An 8333-nucleotide genomic window follows, 5' to 3' on the forward strand; every position below is an offset into this window, starting at 1 on the left:
TCCAGCCTCTCACTAACTGCACTCCCGCTGCTTTCCTCCCACGGCCAGAAGCTCCGCACGCCGGGCTGGAGCCCCAGTGCAGAACATCACCTACTCCATCCTCCACACCGGAGCAGCAGAGTGCTTTGGGAGCTGCACAACCAGCTCCCACCTCGGGGAGCAGCCCCAGTGCTCTGGTGCTCAGAGGGGTGGAAACCCCCTGAATTCACCTTCAGCCTTGATGATGATCCAGAGCACTCGTCTGCTTCAGCTCCTCGTGACTGTCTGTGGACACGAGGGCCTTGAGCAAGGTCATGGGGCTGGGAGCACGGGGCTTTCCTGCAGCCTTGTGACAGCAGAAAGCACGACCAAGCCACGCTGGAACTGGGTTTGACAACTTGTTACCTTGAAGGATGATGTTTTACTTCTATCCCAATGCTTTCTGCTATAAAATATGTATCTATCTATATACATGCACCAGGACTCTGACGGGCGAAAACTGCGGCTAAGCAGTTCCATCTGCTGCAGGGCTTCCAGCTCAGAGCATCCTTCTCTGTCTCAGCACTGCAAGCAGTTGTCTGGAATACGAAGGGGCAGTCTCATGGCGTGGAGGGGGCTGCAGAACATTAGCTAGCACTCCTGCCAGACCTCACTGGGAGAGGAACACTCTGCATCTTCCTCAGAATCTCATTTAACCCACAAGGATGCACTGAGAGAAAAAAAAAAAATGCTTTGGGAGATTTTAAAGAACAGCATGAACTAAAAAAGCAGCTGCCGAAATTAATTTCCAGCATTAAAAATCAGCACTGATGAGAGCCATCTTAGATCAAATAATTTATTTAGTAATTCCATGTAAACACTTCAGATTTACTAGCAAATACAATGCTTGCTGTTCTTTTAAATAGATCATTCAAAAAATAAGAATCTATTATTAATGGCAGGTTGACTAGAGATCTCCATACTACTGTACAATAAGGAATTGGTTTTCTAATGGATTTAACATCGTGATTTTTCTTGTTCTGCATCTGCTTTACACAAAGCCCAAAGGACACACGTTTGAACTGCTCCCTGATGATGCCACTGCGGACCGGGGTGTTTTGGGGAAGGTTCGCAGGCAAATCCTCCCATCCTGGCATTGGTATAAGCTGATGTGAGGGTGGGATGGCAGAACTTGCGTGAACACTGTTCACAAACACACGCCTTTTCAGTCAGAAAACAGAAAAATGAACGGTGGAGAACTTCTCTTTGGGATGTATAAAAGCAACGAACTCCATCGTTGGCATTTACTTATCAACACAGCAGTACACATACACGTATCCACAGTCTCGGAAAAGCATCCTATGAGCTGGAGAAAGCAGTGGTTCTGAGGCTTGGTACACCAGTGCACTAAAACCAAAAGAATGATACCTTCTTACATAGTCAAATGAAAAATAAATATCTTTATTGTCTGCCTACTTTATTTCAGTTTTTCAAATAAATTTTAAATAAATCTGTACAAAGTATACTGTTACAGTATATATTTGTAAGTTAACTGAAAGGCCTAAGTGTAACAACACTACAATAAAGCAGTATAGATTGGCACATCTCTAATAAAGATTAACTTTTACACTCCAAAAATACCAGCTCCCGTGAAAAACCTTATATAGTTTTGATATTTTTAATGCAAAACATATTACAGTCCGATTCTGCCCTGCCTTAAAGAGAAAATAACTCCTAATGGTTTTTTGCAGAGAACGTGAACATCTTTATGCTGTTAAAGGGACACCATCAGAGTAAAAGAGAGAGAGAGAGAATGAAAGAAATAAAAAAGGTAAAAACTTTGGTCAAAAACTGGCAGGTTTTAGACTTGGTGCTCGTGTACCCATCCCACCGAGCGCTGGCTGCAGTCAGTGCCGCGGTGGCAGGACCTCTGGAGCCTCCTTGTAACAGGGATGCAAAGTGCTGCAGGAATGCTTCCAGCCAAAGAGCCAAACAAGAAAAGGATATTTTCTTTTACCCCTTGCAATTAAGAAAGCATTAACACACATGCACGGGGGCGTTTTGCTTCCCCTCCCCTCCAAAACCCCGAGAATCTACAATTGATCTGAGAGTGTCCCTTTGCTCAAAATAAAGACTTCCGTACTGTATAGACCAGATATTGAAGCAAACTTGTTCACAGGCTGAAAGAGCCACATTTCCAAATTCAAGTTTTCAAATCCAACCGCAGTTGCTAAGATTCCCGAGCTCTTGGAACCTCCTAATATCTCATTAAAGAATTCCAAAGTGGGAATTGGGGGATAAATACAGATTAAGAGCAAGTTTTCTCTCTTAATCTTTCCAGGGATAGATCAAATCAATGTTTACATGCTGAAAGTTAATCTTACATTAGAATGTAATGCAATATTGGCTGCAACATAAACCTATAAATAAATCAACTACCATAGATTAAACTCTGTTAAATATTTCTAAGTTAATAAAATATTGACAGTATTATAAAATTACAGTATTTACAATAAGAAAAAATCTAGACTAATATATACCTTTAACAGATCTCTTCTCCAATTTGGGATTGCAATGGAATTATGTATATATGAACAATGTATTAGAAAGTTGCATTGCAATTATCTTTTTTTCCATTAGAGCTAGAGAGGGTGATCTATCACTGCCTTGGACAAAAAAAAAGAGTAAGTGACTTCTGATGGTGGGGTGTAGCTTTTGAGTACCAAACTGGTAACAGGAGTCCTCCGCAAGACGTCTGGAGATAAGGTAGGACCAGCCTCAATTGCTCAGATTAAAGTTGTGTTACAGAACTGCCAGCAATCAGAACCACCCAGGCTGCAAAAGGGGAGGAAAGGTAGTGTTCAGCTCAAAGTGCACAGCTGGAAGGGCTCCCCTCACTCTGGACTCCATCTAAGGCTGCAGGAGCTTCAGCCTGCATCCGAAACCTGCAAACCCCTCAGCTTTGGCGTTCGTTAAGAGGAAAATAGACACTGGTGCTCCTTAAAGGGACATAGTTAGGTTGCAGCTAGGCCGAAAGAGCTCTCACCAACCACATACGATACAACCAGAGTAGGCATTTGAGATCCTCTTTGGCTTGCTTTGTTGGGAGGTTTCATTTTGGGGGAAGGTTTTATTTGGGGTTTTTTTGGCATTTTGTTTACTTGGGAGAAGAAAAATTGGCTGGGACCATGCAGACAACTCGTTTTCTATTTCTCACCAGCTTCTCTGTTTCTGGAGTATCAGCGGAAGGTTGTTGTGTTTGGGTCGCAAACACTTGCACAAAAATACAGGAGGCCTCAATGCTCCCAAAGGGATTTGTCTAGGAATAACCAAAACTCTGACAAAATGACCTAAAGTGGTTCCTGTCATTAGAAGTGCAGCTGCTTCAGGGGTCTCAGACACCTACCAATGTCCTTTTAAGGATCAGACCTTGCACCTGCCCTTTCTCCCAGCCTTGGAGGAAGAGTTTACAATAAGTTCATGAAGGGCAATGTTCAAACTCCCTCCTCCCCACATCACACTTTGCAGTAAATCAGAAAAAAATGGGGGGGGGGGGGAAATGACTTTTTCCAACTCCTTTTCCACCCTTCCCTCCCCCAGTCCTGCTGCCTGCAAACCAGCAATGGCATTTCTCAGTGTATATTTTGGGATAACTTGTTTCCTCAGCCCCAAGCCTGAAAATGCTGGTGAGAGACCTACCCACAGGCTTCAGAGAGGTGTTTCTACTTTTGTGGGGGTTCTACCCATTCCCGCAGCTGGGAACACCTCTGTCCTTAAAAGCAGGCTTTAAAATGGTAAAAGAAGAATTTGTAAACTCAGGTCTACGTTACCAACAGAAGGCTCTAGGTCCTGCGGGCTCCATTCCCAGAGATGCAGAGCAGGAAAACTAGAAAGAAAACTCGGTACCTTTCAATCACCTGCCAGGTTGTACTGTGGGGGGGAGTGGGGAACGAGAGAGACAAAATGACAACTGACCTTATAAACAAAGGTATGTTTAGGGCTTCTGGTTTCAGGAATAAACCGATATTTACTGGTAAAAGTCTGCCAAAAAACAAAAACAGAAACACAGGATTACTGGTAAATATTGGTTTATATGGAGAAGTTTAAGAGAAAAAAAAAGAAGTCATCATGCTCCTGATCTCCACGTGCTCCTGAGCAGGAGCTGAGAACTGTCCCACAGCATCCCTACACTCGGCAGCATCCTTGGCACCCGGACAACCTCAAACCAGAAGCCTTGTGTTGAGAGGAAAGTTGTGTTTATTTCCTTTACTCCCCTTAAACTACGTGATTCTTTCTGGATTCCTCCCCACCCTCCTCCTCCTCCAGGCTGGTCCTGTGGGGGTTTGGCTCAGGAGATGGAAAGTCTTCTTCTGAAACCACTTGGAAATGAATTTGTACATAATATGGTACCTCATCACCAAGGCTGCTGGTGCCTGAGCCTTGTCCCTCCCTGAGATACCATAAAATATACAAGACTGAGTGTATATTTTAAATAAAGCATTTTCTTGTAAGTGGCATAAACCCATTCATTTTATTTACATGCTTATTTATTTCCAAAAATAGAGTTGGTCCACATTGGACAAGAGAAATCAAGAAGCCATACAGTAGAAGAGTTAAAAGTCCAACATTTAACCAAAGTACAATGAAATTCCAGAACTCTGTGGCTGACTTGAACCACAGAAACATACACATGAGCCACACAGACATTTGTACATAGAGCATTATATTACCAATAATATTTGCAAACATGAGGTCAAGATGGCTAAAAACCCAGCAGAACCAATGCAGGGGTCATGGCTGAACAGAAGCGAGTGGTGAACGGCGGTCACTACCACAGGTAACACCGCTCTCCAGAGGTTTTGCTTCACTTTTTGTGGTTTTAATTTAACTGAGAAGAAAGTCCTAATTTTTCTGCCCTGGGGATCACAATTGAGGACACAGTGAAATCCAACCACATGTAGCTCCCTAAATGCACACCGAGCAGCCGGGCAATCTGTGGGCACCATCATCCACAGAGATCTTGTACTCAAGAAGATGCAAGGAGCACCAAAGAGCCCTGGGGCTGGCTGTGCTGGGGCTGAGCTCTGCTCGGAGGACAAAAACCCAGCCTAAAACCGGCTGTTTGATGCTGAAGCAGGGTAAATCTGCAGGGCAGGAGCCCCGTCCCGTCTGCCCAGACAGACCGACCCTGCCTGCTGCTGCCTGGCCTTAAAGATCACCTGGAAAAGAAAAAGTAGGTATTTATACCCTTGTGGGGTGCTGTGGGGTGACTGGAAAGAGTCTGCATGGGGTAAGGATTTCCCTCCCTTGCTGTGAGCAAATTTTGGCATTAGTAATTCCAGTCCCATCTAGTTTTTCTGGAAGACCACAAATAATCCAGCCTGAACAGACCTACGGTGTTAGAGGATGTTGCATCAGACATGGGGGAAGTGATTTGCACTCAAACAATTTAAGTGTTTTAAATTAAAAATAATAATAATAAAAATACTCAGAGGCCTGATTAACAGCAGAAGGAATAAAAAAAAAGATACATTTTGTCTGCAGTATGGCCTGGTTTATCTATTGCCTCACTGTGATAATATCTCAGTGTCTCCAAAGAATGGAAAAATAGATTTAAATCTGTATGTTCTCCTGCAGAAAATCACAGCAAGTAAAAGGGGGGGAGACAGTTGTAGCACTCCTGGTACTTCCACAAACAACCCCTTGTATGGGGTAGAACTGCACTAAGGGTATAAATGAATTTTCCTTTTTCAAGTCATCTTTGACACTCACAATGTTAAGCCTACTCCAATGTGAATGCTAGTATAGAGCTAATTTACAGAATACCAACAATAATTATCTGTACCTAACAGGATTTAAAGGCAAGTATATTCAGTACATTTAGAAAATAAATACTATTACCAAAATGCCAGACCTTTGACAGCAGTTAGAACAGAAGCAGCCGTGCAGTTTGCTATGTGGACGGACAGCCTTTAGCACAAGTCGCTATTATCATCTGAGCCTGTAACAGACACTTTTATCTTCTGATTTGTCTCCTAGAATGTTTCTAATCTCAGATATGAAATACATTTTAAAAAAGAGATGGGCCTGATCCCGTGCAGTTGGGTAAGTACAACGCTCCCCAATGAAACTCAAAGCCCAAATTCCTAAAGAGAGAGCACAAGAGATTTTTGTTCTTACATCAAATAGCTATCATGCAAGCATACCACAACATTTTGATATTAAGTACTTCAAAGTCAGCTGGTACAATTTAACTAGAAGTGAGCAATCTCATTAAATTGGTATTTCTAAGGGGAGGGGACAAAGGTTGCATCACTGACAAGCACCAGATTACCAAGGGAAAGGAGCACAGGGGCACCGTGAGGGTCTGATGAACCGTGTCACGGGAGAGTTCATGCACCGCAGCTTCTCAGACCTCAGCACCTACTGCTCTAATACAGTTATTTTCTATGACAGTTTATACACCTTCACCTCATTTGCTTTTGCTACCCCAGAATTCAATATTCTTCTTCCTGAATGAGCATATCACTTAAAGCCCTGCCATATTGTTGGAGCATTAAAAATTGCCTTTTTCCCCCCCTGCCCATTGTCTTGCATTTCCCAGAGCCAGCACCTACTGCTGCATGCTCACAGTACCAGACCTCATCATGATCTTCTGAACTTTTCAGTCATGGCCAGGCTGAAGTCACTTCTATGGTATAAACCAACTACTCTGTTCTTTCATAGAAGTACAGGATGGTTTAGGTTGGAAGGGACCTTAAAGCCCACCTAGTTCCAACACCCTGCCATAGGCAGGGATACCGTCCACTAGACCAGGTTGCTCCAAGCCCCATCCAACCTGGCCTTGAACACTGCCAGGGATGGGGCAATTTCAATTGCTAGTTCTTTTATCTAAACACTAACTGAAAGCCTTGAGGTGGCTGCAGTTAACCTGCTCCTCTTGCAAAATCCAATGACTTGTCAAAGCACTTACTCTTTGGTACCATGATCTACTGAAGACAGGGAAGTTGGGAGAAGTGAGTGTATTTGCCATGACTTCTAGACTTTTAAGGAGTCTAAAACCAAGCTAGAGCAACAAAGGATTGCTCTAGCTCACACCAGTTAGCTATAGGTCCTTCTAGGTCTCTTGGGAAGAGAGATAACAGGTCTGCACGCACACACACACGGACACCAACCCCTCAAGTACAGCTCCAAAATGAGACCTGAAAGATGTTGACCAGTGCTCTCTCCCTGCTCTTTGCCTTTCTGCCCATTGCCAAAACCCAAATCTTTTAGGTTTTTCTTGATAAAACCAAAAGAAAACAGAACAAATCCTCCATATCAGCTGTTGACGCATGCTCTTGATCTGGCAGACCTGCAAGTCAAGCTCAGGGTAGGAATTTGAATGGGAGGGTGTCAAGTTAAAGGAGGAATCTAGATGCCACGCTACCCAGTATTGTGGGCTTGTTTCTCCTCTGTGGTCAACCAGACTTTGAGTCCTAGACCTAGATGGGCTCACCAGAAAAGTTCAGTGAAAAGCAACCGTTCTCCACCTGGCAGCTTTGGTTTTAACGAATCAGTGTTTTCCAGAGGAAATTAATTTGCTCAAAGGTTGAAGACCTACTCAAGATGCAGACCTGGAAGCCTTCAATCACCATCTCCAACTAGACTTCTGTCTACCTTTTGCTGCCCAAGTGATCAACATCAGCTGCAAATAGAGAAGGACTCCACGATATTACACTTCTCATTACAAGCATAATTTTTGAGTACCTTCTTGGGAGGACTTGATAAAACCTTTTAAATCAACGAAATAAAGATCAGTTGATTTTCTACCTCCGACTGGTTGTCAACATGTTCAAAGATTCTGGTAGATTACTCAGAAAACAAGGTTGATCATAGAATCACAGAATGGTTTGGGTTGGAAAGGACCTTCGAAGCCCATCTAGTCCAACCACCTTTCTTTGCAGAAAGTATGTTGCTTTCAACCTATCACATACTAAAGAGTTAGAGCACTTCAGTTTCCCCTTCTCAAACCAGAGTGCAGGGTTGCTGATCTGCAATTCCCAGTGCCCCGTTTGATACTTGAATTAAAAAAATACTAATCTGACATTAGGATGTTAGCTACTTATGGAGAACACCATAGTTTTCCTATGGTAAAGCTAGCTTTTAACAGGCCTATTTTTGCTAGCAATGATGTTAGCATTTCAGTCTCAAGCTCTTTTACAACTCCTAGGTATATCTGTTGCTTTTCCACTTAAATTCACTACTTTGCTCCAGCTTCTCTGCCTCAAACACTAGAGTTCATAGGGAGGTTCCTTATCTTTACCATCCAAAAGGACAAGGTGATACATAGGCAGGCTTTCAAACATGCCCTGTACTCCAGAATGATGTGGAGA

The 8333-nt window shown here is 43.2% G+C and overlaps 1 long non-coding RNA gene across 1 annotated transcript; it reads right to left on the reverse strand.

Annotated features, from left to right (window-relative positions):
- Positions 1-1673: 1673 nt before the first annotated feature.
- On the reverse strand, positions 1674-3989 carry LOC308225865. The gene is made up of 3 exons (XR_013957795.1): positions 3934-3989; positions 3789-3844; positions 1674-2793 (listed from the first exon to the last, which is right to left on the reverse strand). It is a non-coding gene; the product is annotated as an uncharacterized lncRNA (long non-coding RNA).
- Between the last annotated feature and the right edge of the window lie 4344 nt (positions 3990-8333).

Source organism: Psittacula echo (genome assembly GCF_963264785.1).
Source record: "Psittacula echo genome assembly, chromosome: 11".
Classification (NCBI taxonomy): domain Eukaryota; kingdom Metazoa; phylum Chordata; class Aves; order Psittaciformes; family Psittacidae; genus Psittacula; species Psittacula echo.